Source organism: Alligator mississippiensis, chromosome 10 (genome assembly GCF_030867095.1).
Source record: "Alligator mississippiensis isolate rAllMis1 chromosome 10, rAllMis1, whole genome shotgun sequence".
Lineage (NCBI taxonomy): Eukaryota > Metazoa > Chordata > Crocodylia > Alligatoridae > Alligator > Alligator mississippiensis.
Genome location: NC_081833.1, coordinates 58000747 through 58013595, shown reverse-complemented (window position 1 = coordinate 58013595; position 12849 = coordinate 58000747). Strand labels below are relative to the sequence as shown.

Genomic DNA, 12849 nt, shown 5'->3' with positions numbered 1-12849 from the left:
CCTTTCCACCCTTTTGAATGCAAACAGCAAAACATATTTGATTACTATTTAAAGTGTTATGATAGCTCTGTTTGTTTACTTACGGCTTTGCCCCATTGGTACAGAATCTGTTTTAGAAAAATCTTACTTTCATCTCCTAAGATGGCCATTCCAGCCAAAGGGAAGGGTGTTTTCAGGAGCTATTGCTATTGGAGCAAGAAAAGCAGCAGCTCTGAAAACTGCACATAGCAACATATGTGAGAGGTAAAAATTTTCTGGCTCTGCTGTTAGCACTCCCATATCCTTACTAAGTTCAAGAAGAATTGTGTTGTTTTTGCACCTAACCTCACAGATACAATTGTGTGCCTCATTAAGGTCAAGTGCTATTTTGCTTTCAAAACAACTGTCTTCTAATTTACCAACCCCTTTCAATCATTAAGACCCTCAAGTTAGTGTCAAACAAGCATTTTGTCTCTCCCTCACCTTCCAACATATTTCCTAACATAAAGGTTACATTAAAAAATGGGAGGGGCTTCTTATTACAGTTTACCAAGAAGAAGCATAGTACCTTGTAATCATGCTAAGAGCTAACATGGAAGGTCTCATTGTTGACCTTGGCTTTCAGCACAGAAAACCAAATTAACTAGGACCAATTAACATTTAAATAAATAAGGAAGATTACTCTGCATACCAAGAAGGAAAATAAAATCAAGAGTACAGTAACTTCCTTGATCTGAAGGAATAAGCTATTATGTCCAGGTTTGATTTCTGGTAGTGTATGGAGGTGGCATTGTGGTGGCATACTATAAACCTGAGGACAGCCAGCCCTGTGTGAAGGCAGGCTGTACTCCCACCCAGCCACTGCTCAATCTTTACACTAGGAAGGGCAACTTTAAAATATGCAACGATCCCACATTATCCTACACATGGAGGCTTCTGAGAGAAGTGGAGGGGTTCTGCTTTCAGTGACTGCCCTAATCACATGATTTCCTCTGCAAGTACCACGTATTTCTTCTGCAGATACTACTAGTAGTACAGCAATGAGGGATGTCATGGCGAGAGTTGACTGGGAATTTTATGACTAGATCATTTTTTCATCGGAAAATGCTGACTCACTTAAACTGCTATTTTTGGAGAAAGGTACTAATTTTGATGATTTTTTTTCCTACAACAGATCTTCTTAAATCCAGAAATTTCTCATCAAAATGAGAGAGGGGGCCAGGAAAAGAAGAATCAATATCCCAGGGCTAAAACACTTATATGTGAGGGACCCAGGTTCAAGTCCTTGCTCTGTTTTACCCAAGTCATAGACTTGAACCTGACTGAGTGTCCTGACAGAAAACTATTCTGAGCTGGGTTCTTCTCTGCAATTTTTCATGTAAAGCTTTTGATTTTTTTCAATTCATAATGGGTATGTTTTGAAAATCTCAAAACACCTCAAAGTTGTTTCCAATCCAGCTCTGAACTTGGTTTTTCTACACTTCCAGAATCTTCCTTGGGCAGATGTTCTATTTTTAAGGGTCCTCCATAAAAAGTTGAGTGCAATGACCCCAGTAGGACATATCCTAGAATTTTTATGCAATTCAAGCTTCCACTGACTACTCACCAGCCAAACCTTTCCTGCAGCCCAGGGCTCTAATGGTTCTATAAATGGTTCAGTTAAGTTTCAGATCATTTTCAGAACACTAAAATATTACTTATCATCTTGAGTATTTGCATCTGGAGTATTGATTCAGGCCCTTCTCTAACCAACAGTCACCTTTATGAATAGTTTAGAGTTCAGAGAGATGATGATCGTGTTCTATTTAAATATGTATAAAGGACAAAGATAATAACAATACTTTGCACTTTAATATCACCTTCTGTCTGAGCTTCTCAAAAGAGACTATGAGTGTTAATGAATTTATCTTCCCAACCCTCCTTTGGCATATATACAGCAGGTCACTGTTATCCCCATTTTTCAGATATGCAAACTGATGTATTGAAGGGGCAGAGAAACTGAGCACTCAACGCTTAAAGCACCCAAAGCCACTTCTGAAAATTTTGACCCAATAACTTATGGAAGGTCACAGAAAAATCTGGGGTACTGCAAGGAATGATCCACAAAGCTTACAATTCTTAAATTTGTCTTTTCAACCCAAGATCATCCTCTTCTAGATTTGGAAAACAGATATAGACAGACCATCACATTGCTCAGTCATGAGGGAAAATTATATTTAGGTATAAAATGCTAGTAATCAAGATAAAGCTGTTCTGTAACCTCAACAGCATCTGTAGATCCTGCATTCTTAAACATGTTCTTTCAAATTAGGCATTCTGGATATTTTTGCACTGAAAAGAATGACCCATGCTTTCTTGGACTTAAAGCAGTTTTGGTAAAAAAAATCTTTTTCTATAAAAAGAAACTATCGATTTCCAAGGGCCCTATATTAACAATATCCATACTCCACAAGATGCTGAATGAATGTGACTCTTTTAGTGGCCCTACATAAATATAGTTAATTTACTCAAAGAATTTGACAAGAATATGTGTTTGACAGGAACACGGGACAAGAAGAGGAGCTAACATGTCCAAATGGGCATGCAGAAGCAATGTATGACAGGCCAAAGTCCAAGCAACCATATTATTCCCCAAAAAACCAAAACTTGAAAAACTGCTGGAGAAGTTGAGTGAGCATGACAACTTGTCCTGGACAATTTGAACTTATGCAAGTGGTACTTCTGTAGCCATCAGCCAAAAGTCTTGTTGTCCTTGGGGAACTATTTACAGAAGGATGAACTGTTCTTAAACAATTTCTCCACTGTGTTAAAAGCAAACACTCATTACTTCTGACATGAAAAATTTGTCTCTTTTGCACCACAACTTAATTTCCTAAACAACTATATTTATCATGAAAGACATAAAGAATAAATCTCATCTCCCCATTTCTTCATAATTTCTCACATTTCTTGTGCAATATCTCAGTGTCCTAAACAAATACTGGGGTGGGAGGTGGTTAATATCAGAAACCCAGTGTCCATAGCTTAAAGTTTTCCCATAAAATGCCTACAAAGTGAACTAGTTGAGATATATGGTTAAAAAAGATATGCGACATCTGAATTAAGTTGGGTGTTGCTGAGCCTAGCCTATGAAAGAGCAGGTGTCAAAAAAACAGATAACAGAATTTCTCTGTAAACAGACAAATTCAGTGCTGATTTAAACCAGAGTCTTTGGTTGAGGTTCCTTTTCTATTTACATTAATTTATAAAATCAATGCTTTGTACTTGTGATAATCTCAGCTGATCATAATTTCTACAGCATGATTCTGGCCACTGCTACCTTTATCTTTTTTAAACTCTTTACAGTAAGGTGCTGACCCACAGAAAAAAAAGAGATTTTTCAAAATGAAATATTTCATTTCACTGATAATTCTCAATTTGGTAAAATATTTTATTTTATTATTTTCTTGTTTTGGATTGAAACAATCTTTGAATTGAAAAAACAATTTTCTTGTTTTGCATTTATCTCCAATTTTAGCTAATTTAAAGTAAATAACTTTAAATTAAATTGAAAAAAATTAAGAATAGGCTGAAACAGAAACATTTTGTTGAAATCAATCTGGATTTTTGTTCACAAAGATATTTTAGATATTGACTTTTCATCCTGTCTAGTCATAGGCAAAAATGGTCATAATCACTTTCTAGAACAGGAGAACCATTTCCAGCCAGCTGCAGCAAAAAGAAAGTTTCTGTTGTATAGGGCATAAAGTGAAATAAAGGGTGGAAGTTGGGCAAGGCTGAAAAGATGATGAACATTTTCCTCATTAAGAACCCTAAACTCTGACTCAGCAAGCACAGAGTCACAGTACTATAGCAACAAAGTTTGGTGCCCGGGGCAAAGCCTGTAGCAACAGCCCACCCTCACCCCACGCATAAATCTGGGGGGCACCCCCCATGCCTCCCCAGGAGTGCACGCAGCAGCAGGAGCTGCCTTCCTCCCATCCCCGCACCCCACACAAATGAGCCCCTCATGGCTCTATCCTGCACCGTGCCCCTTCACTTCTGTACCCAGGGTAGTTGCCCCGCTCGCGCCCCCCACCCTTGCTACAACACTGTAGATTCAATTCCAGGTTCTGCCAGAAACTTCCTGTCTGGCCACAGATAAAGTCTACTGAATCTTTGTAGATGTGGCCACATGAGACATTTACTGAGCAGGTGACTAATTAACTGTGCAGTAAACATCTCAATATCTACACATGCACCTCTGTTAGGGTACAGAAAACTAATACATTCTGCAGCAGGGTAGGTCTTGTAAATATAAGCCCTACCCTGCTACAGAATTGTTTTGTGCACAGCAGCACATGTATAAATGCTGACCTGGCTGGCTGGGGCACGAGAGTGCTTCAGTGTAGGGGCTGCAGCCTGGGTAGTGCCACACTGAAGCACCTTCATGCTCCAGCCAACCCCTCCGCAGCACACTGAGCATGGTTGGAGCAGCCCTGGGCCAGCAGGCTGGCACCCCTGGACCGCCTGCCAGCTGAGGCTGCTGCAGCCCAGCTCAATATGCTGCAGTCCAGGCACACATGTGAACCATGAGCCTAGGAGCTTCCCAGGAGCAATAAACAGTGGAGCAATAAGCGCCACCATTTACTGTGGTGCATTAATAAGATGTGTAAATGCGCCCTCTATGTCTCAGTTTGCCATCCATATAACAAGCATAATAATTTCTTCCTTTCTTCCATTTACTGTTGTCATGTCTGTTTAGATTTTAAACTCTGCGTGAGGCAGATACCATCTCTGACTCTGTGTTTTTTCAGTACATTGTATGTTGGCTGGCTTTAGGGATGGGTGACATGGGTGGCCGCCCAGGGTGCCATGGTCAGGGGGGTGCCCAACACACACACACACACACACACACACACACACAAAGCCTGCACTCGAAGTACCACTCTACCTCTGCCCCACTCTGCCCCACACCAGCCAATCTTTGCCTCAGGCTAGTGGAGCAGTGTCCAGTCAAGCCCAATCCCCAGCTCCAGCTGCTGCTCAGGAGAAGCTGGTCTGGGCAGGGTGGTGCCTGCTCCCATCTGCCCACCTTGATCCTGTCTGCAGCAGTGCCACTGAAAGAGGGGGTTGCCAAAATACAAGTTCACCCAGGGCACCATTTTGCCTAAGGCCAGCTCTGATGTTGGGGCTGTAATGCTTCTTGGGACAATAGTGAACTACAAAACCCAATTAATGCTAATAGGACACCGAGTACAGAATCTTTACCTCCATCCCAAATAAAACCATTTAAAGTTAAATACAAGCTGTCAAACTCAGTCTTTCCTTAGCCAGACCCAACTAAGGAACTTAGCAGGGTGTGAAGGAAGCAAAGACACGTCTTTTCAGACTAAGAATATTAAATCAAATCTCAGTGTGAAACTTAGTTACCCTGACTTCCAGGCATAATGATCCGGTTTTCTCTAGGACCTATTCAATATAGATACACACTTTTTAGTTGTTAGATAAATAACATTCTCTGATGCAAGACAAGTTTGCATTGGCAGCAAAATCTTCCCAGCACAACTGGCACCAAAATTTGTGCAAAGGATGCAAGATTCAGAATAATGTCAGATGCAGACTTTACATATAAACATACAGGTTCTGATCCAAAGTCCATAGAAGATCGTGGAAATAATTTGAGCAACTTCAGCAGGATTTGTATCAGACCTACATGAAGCAAGCCTCAAGCCATTACACTTTTTTTCTGAAAAAGTTGAAAACCCTTCCCAAAATGGAGGCTACTATGCCACATGTTTGAAGATGGTTTGCAAAGAGATTTGAATAGGATATAACCATAAGGCATAGCTTATTCAACACATTATTCTCTCTTTTTCCTCACTTCCTTCTTTAATAGTTCCATGAGTTCTTTTCTCTTCACCTTCTCACCGCTCAGAACTATCCCACTGACATCACTGTCAGTACTTACTAGCACCAGAAGAAGGAGCAGGTATACAGCCAAAACAGTAAACCCATTTTTATTACTTACTAATTGGTTCTCTAAGACTTTCTAGAAGAAAATGAAAATGAAACTTCAATTAGAGGAAAAAACCCCTAGGAAGTTCTGATTATTTGTAGGCAGGATATTTGTTCTACTGCTGCTGCTGATTCACCACAGTGCTCAGTGTACTATGGGAAGCACCATGGCAGTGGCTGGAAAGAAGGTGAATAGAAACCAAAGACATTGTTGAACAGGAAAGAGAAACACCAGCCACCAGCAAAGTATATTTACTTTCCCAATTCTTATGAACTTCAAAAATAAATCTGTAACAGGCTATCTTTGAATTCCTGTGGACAACCCGTAGGAACAAACTCAGCTCAGAGTCTATTTGCTGTTGAATGTGCACATGAATCACACTGGTACTCTGTTCCTGCAGTAAGGGTTCAACATCCAAAAAGGATCCTCCTCTGTGTAGGCAGACAGAATGCAAGGATAACTTAACATCTATCCTAGCATACTTCCCTTAACCTAGCACAAGGCTGATATAGCTAATTTAAGTCTTCCAGCTTTGACACACAAGCTATAAACTGCTAAATACTTTTGTTCAGCTGTAGCCATTTCTATACGGAGAGAACTCAAATTGCAAATTATATAAAAAATGAGAAGTAACATACCTGCAAAATGAACATAAAACACATTTATTTTATAACCCAGTCTGTGGTCAGCTCTGCGTGCTCCCTAAATGAAGGAAAAATATAAAAAGTGGCTTAGACATGTTTGCAATACACACCTAAATGCCTTAGGAAGACTGCATATAAAGCTAGGCCTAGTATATATTTCCTTATAGATAACATGAGAGTAAATACACTGATTTACAATTTTTAACCTTTATGCATTTTTGGTTGTTCACTAAGTTCCAGTACAAATTTTGGCTATAACCGTATTACTGGCTGGCTGGTATCACTGGCAATAATCATATTACTAGGCCTGCTGGTCACTGCGTACATTCTCCCACCCTAGTATGCCTACAGCGTTACACTTCTTACGAAGCTTTTGTATATTCTCAACAATATTCTCCTTTCTGGGGTCTTGTGATACTTCAAGAATTCCCGAAAGGGTGAATCAAGTGGTGAGAACTGAAGTGAATTTGTAAACTTTTTAAATCAGAAAATAGATTTGTTCAATACAATTCCATTCTCAAGCTGTTACAGAGCCACTATAGAATAAATGGTTGGTAGTAGAAAAATTAATTTGAAATCAAATTTAGCTAGTGCTGGCTACAACCACAGTTCTATTTCTCAGGCCAGATCAGTACTTGAAATAGCCTTGGAGGCATACAGTTTTGTTTCCATTCTTCCAGTATAGTTTAGTATATGCAAGTTGACTCTAAAAAGTTCCAAAATATCACCAAACAATCTACAGACTCCATCTTTCACCAGCTGGCATTTATTTCTGCTGCTTCATCATAAGCACTTTTTTCCCAAATCATATTTTTATTGGAATCTGACTAAACTGTTAGTTACAGTGCTCATTTTGTAGACATTAATTAATGGCCTACACATAGAAGTGAGGTGGGGTGGAATAGGATGACACTGTGCATTATTCTGTTGGCACATACATCATTCTAGTAATTAATGTTGGTGTCTTTTTTAAACTGGGTTAAGCAATATGGACAACCCATACTCTGTTCTGCCCAGATTTTACTTATTCTGGAGTCTCTCAGCTGCTTGAGAGCAGTGTCACTGGTAGTGCCGTATGGTCCTTTTATTTCCAAGAATGGTTCCATTTGGTATCAGTATGAGAGGTACAATGTATAGAGTATTTCACTTGAAGATGCTTTACAGACTTTGGCTTTCTGAGTAGCAGTCTGAAATATACAGACATAAAGGGGAGATTCTTCTGGTGGGTAATTCCTTTCTGAATTCTCAATAATAGGGTCACATCCTCCTTTGCAGATTTCAAGTTGAATAGACACTAATAGAAAGCTTTCATTTTGGCACCCAGACTGGTTTTCTTTCTTTCCCCCTCTCACCAGCCACCCAGCCACAGAACTGCCTTGCATGAGCATCCCTCTGTTTGTTTCCCCACAAAACCATTGGGGTATAAGAAGAGTTAGCTGTGGATTTAACTTGGTGAAAACCAAATTTAACAAGTTCTCTCTTATGCAGAGTGCAACCATTTGGCCCCTAAAAAACAGGGAGCCTGATGTCCCCGAGAAAGGACTCTGAGGCCAAGTCCACACGAGAAGGGGCGTGCCCACAAAAGGCAGTGGCACAAATTTGTGCCGCTTTCTGCCGCAGTACATGCCCCTTCCCATGTGCTTTACAGCAGGACACGCTGTCCCACTGCTCCATGTGAGGACACAGGGTACCTCAGCACTGAGGCTCCACAGCTGGCAGAGATAGGAAAGCAGGGAGCCCTGGTCTGCTTGCTCCCCAATCTGTGCACTGGTCCCAGTGCTTGCCACTTTGGCATGGGTTGCACTGCTTTTTTCCAGGGAGTTTTTTTTGTTTTGGTTTAGTTTTTTTTGCTACTGGGAAATCTAAGTAGCAAATTTTGCCCCAGCACTGCAAATTAGCAGCACTGCACACTGATTAATGTGCAGTTTTGACTCTGCAAAGAGGTTTGTCGTGCCACAAACCACACATGTCTGCATGTCCAGGTCCAGCCTGAGTGCCTGTCTGTTTATACCAGTTTCATTATTCTTGTATCTAAGCATCTAAACTCAAGGAATGTGTGATACTAGTGTGTACATATATCAAGGTTATCACTCATTTGCATTGGGTTTAGGGCAGAAACTAGCAGAACAGAAGGATGCAAAGCCTATTCCATAATAGAACAATAACAGAAAATACAAAAAAGCATTCAGTCTCCTTAACTTCCATGCTGAGAATAGTGGCTGCAATGATACCTTCCTAGAAAGAACAGCTAGAGACTTCAAGTCAACTGATTCAACAAGGTGATGACTAAGGACTTATGAAATTCACAGTGGAAGTGGACTGCATGGCAGCTCCTTTAATCTTGCAGATTCCCCCATACCCCCCTGCATTGCTGATAGGTTGAGGGGCCCCGGTGGCCCTGCTCTTTGTTGCTGACCAGCTGGGAGGCAAAAACAGCGCTGTATTTAAAACCACGGTTTTTGCCTCCCTGCAGATTAAGGGTGAGCAGCAGGGCCTCTCTGCCAATCTGCAGGGCAAGTGAGGGTGCATAGGGGAACTTGCAAGATTAAAGGAGCTGTCACATAGCCCACTTTCTGCTGTGAATTTGGTAGGTCCCTAATGATGAAAAAGCAGCTCATTGCTCTGGGTGGGGAGGGAGGAAGGGGAGAGGAGGTGCTGGAATTCCCACTAAACCATGGGGAATAGAATCACTGAGAAGAAAAGATGGGGACATTTTCCTTGCACTTTCACACTTCCATTAAACTTGAACAGACTGCTTTTTTTGTTTTTGTTTTTTTGGGGGTGGAGCCAAAACTAACTTGGGACTCAAGGAGATGATTGCAATATTAAACTACCCTCCAGAGGTAAAATCTTATTTTTTAAAAATAACTTTTCCTGATTAGGACAAAATTTAAACAATGCTAATGTTTGTGTGGGAGGGGATTTCTATTAAAATTCCATTGTGAGGGAACAGTAACAGGAAGTTTTGGCTTGCTGACTACTGACAGAAAGCCTTCATTCCAATTTTCCCAATGGAAAATTAAAAATTTCCAGTAGAATGAAAATTTTCCTGAGGAAAATTTTGATTTGGCTAAAAAGACATTTTTCATTGAAAAGTTATTCCCCTGGAAAATTCCAAACTAGCCCTATCTAATATGGCCTTTACATCATCTCATTAGACTAGATCTCGGTATGACAATTTATTAAGCATCCTAGCTCAAACCATTTCCTGATTTTTCAGTTAAAAATGGTATAAAGAGAAATCCTATGATGCTGTCAGGTTTTTTTTTCTGGATTAATACTCAACCCCAGGTCAAGAAGCCTCTTCTGACTGAGATCATTGAGGATTAATTTCTTTGTCACAATCGAAAAGGTATGTCTTTGGGGCTGCAGTTAATTCTGAGAAAAAAACACAAACTCTTACTACTAGTCAGACTTGATATGGAAAGCAAACAGACACTTGTTAGAATGAAGACAGCAGTCCACAACTCCATTCTCTACTCATAGGGCGAAAATGTATGGGAAGAACACATGAGCCACCCATCCTCTTGAAAAGAGAGGATGAAGGAGTTGCAGCCCCTTTTGGAAGGGATTTTCCTTAAGGGTTGTGCCCAGCTGGTCCCCCCCAAAAGCCAGAGCCATTAAAGAGAATAGCCATTCTCTTAACTTAGTTAAAAAAAATCTCCCGACCATGGCTGAAGCCAAATGGCCCTTCAGGCTACTACTGAAGAATCAATTACATTAGCTCTAAGCCTAAGAGAGTCCTGGGGACAATCAGTCAGAGCCATAATAGCTGTGAGGGAATTGTTAAGCAAATTGAGGGATTCTTTAGGTAATTGGGATTGGACAACCAGGTCATACTTAATTTGAAGCATCCATTCCATACAAGTGCTTCAGATGTACATTAGGAACTGTAGTTAGAAACGTCTAATTGTGCTGCTGCTAACCCAGTGTTCCTAAAGAGGCACCCCTCCATCATCCTGTGCAGTGTATCTAAGGGGAATGTATGCGCTTTTAGGAGAATGGAGTGCAAGCAGCTACTGTAAGATGAAATCAGGGAGCTGTGAGCCAGATGTCACAGGTCTTCTGGGAGAATGTGTGGTGCTTATCCACGGTACCAACCAGGGACCCTAATATTCATCATTTCTTACATGTAATGAAAATCTCTCTTACAGAAGAGGAGTTGCATGATTCTTTCCTTCCTTTAAGACATTCCAAAGAAAGGAAGGGAGGCATCCTTCTTTTTTTTTTCTTTCTTTTTTTTTAGTATTGCAGGTTGAACCACCAGATTTCTGCTGAATCAGCAAATTCAATTGTATGGGAATTCAGAGCTTCCACCTCAGGCTCTGAAGACAAGCCTGGAAAAGGCAGAAAAGAAGGATGTTGGCAGTGGAGGACACATGCACAAAGAGGCTCGAAAGGGTCAAATAGTTCTATAGTCATGAGAGATCACATCAGGCAACAACCTCCAAACTCGTACGGTGGGAAGCTCATACATCTGCTTGGGAAGCTCAGATTGAAACAGGACATTACCCAAATGGCAAAAAATCTCCTGCTCTCTCTGTCTACTAGTGCATCTTCAGAAGAAGGCAACACTCCAGAAATTCATGACTATGACCAATTACTGACATCCTACCCTCTGACTTTGGTTATGGAGAATCTTGCTGGGAAAGCTGCTCCCATCACGTGCTGGTTAGCCAGAGATGAGCAAACTAACTGGTCTGACATAACAGAACCTGCTTCCCCATAAAGCCTACTTTCTTGCTGAACTGCCCTAAGTTCTCACAGGCCATACAAAAGGATCCAGCCAGCATAGTTTCAACAATGCCAACTCCGTACTGGACCATTCCATCCTCTTTTTCTTCCTTTTCCGAGATAATCTTCCATGAACCAGGAACTCAAGAAAAAACCTTAATACAAGTTCATACAAAGAACAGGAAAAACAACTCTTCCAGAATGGAAGAGATTTCTTGTTTTGTTTTTCTTTGACAAAGCAAAAAGTGGGAAGGGATGGAGAAAGGACAAAACCTGGATGACTGGGCTACATGTCAGCTACCATTTCTACTTCACACCTGTGCAGGCACTGTAGTTGAGAATAGCTGGCTATAGCTGGACATAGTTTAGCCCAGTGAAATCTGAGTATGGCAGACTGACCAACAGAAGTTTGAAATACACACATGTCTGAAACATGGATATTTCTTGGCAGAATAAAAATAATCACAAGCAGCATGAGCAATTCTCTCTCTAGTGTATGTGTGAGTGCCAGTCAGTGTGATGCAATTCAATATGCCAGCCTATAGATTTCTGAGGTTACCTGAAAGTGTGCCAGTTGTCACCCAGCAACAGGGTCTTTTAAAATAATATGAAATACAATGAAAACTGAAAAATGTTTTGGCTCTGAGGACTGATGAATAGCATAAGGCCAGTCCATGAGCCACCCCAACATGCCAGGATCAAGCTTTAGGGCTCACACTGCCCCCGTCTGGCCAGGACCAGGCTCCAGGGCCCCGCACCACCCCAAGCCATGCTGCCCCCACCCGGCCCCAGGATTGGGCCCTGCACTTCCCTATGCACATGATTTAGCACATAGGACCACATCCCACAGGATCTGTGGGAAACCCCATGAGCCAAATGGCACTGTGCTGGGGGTTGAATCTGGCCTCTGGGCTGGAGGTTGAGCTATGAACCACTGGTGTGTTTTGGGATGGATAGAAACTAAGGGCACTTATAGACATGCAGCAAGGCTGTTCCAACGTGTTGTAATTACAATGTGTCGGAGCAGACTTGATTAACTGCATCTCCTGGAGCATGGTAATTACCACACTCCAGCAAACTCCACTGTCATGTACATCAGAGTCCCTTGCACTAAAAAATGATGGCATGGGGACCCTGATACACATGACACTGTGGGCGCTTTAATTACAGCAGCTCTTGGAGCCGCACTAATTAAAATTCCTGCCCCCCTCCCCCTCCCAACTCCTGGAACACGTGTATAAATGCCCTAAGGGACAAAACTTATTTCAGTTTTATGTGCCTACGTGACATTTACAGAGCTGCATACGTGCAATTGGTGGTACTTATATGGCTTTTAGATTCTATTTCAATCTATGGCAGAATGAGATTGCCTCAGTACAACCATGGCACCACAAATTTAAATGAATGAGGTCTCTTCCTCCTTTTAACTCAGTAACTTAGTGGTAAGGCCACTTGCCCAGGGAGCTGGAGACCCTGGTCCAAGGCCCACCATAT

The 12849-nt window shown here is 41.4% G+C and overlaps 1 protein-coding gene across 15 annotated transcripts in view; it reads right to left on the bottom strand.

The window, feature by feature from the left end:
• Positions 1-12849, bottom strand: part of ZNF536 (zinc finger protein 536) — a 464250-nt gene that overhangs the window by 292710 nt on the left and 158691 nt on the right. For 14 of the 15 annotated variants that reach the window (XM_059713819.1, XM_059713821.1, XM_019492883.2 and 11 more), the window contains one exon: positions 6616-6679. The exons of the other annotated variant lie outside the window; for it this stretch is intronic. The gene's annotated coding sequence lies outside the window, so the exon portion shown is untranslated. The remainder of the gene's footprint in view (positions 1-6615; positions 6680-12849) is intronic. 15 annotated transcript variants of the gene reach the window in all.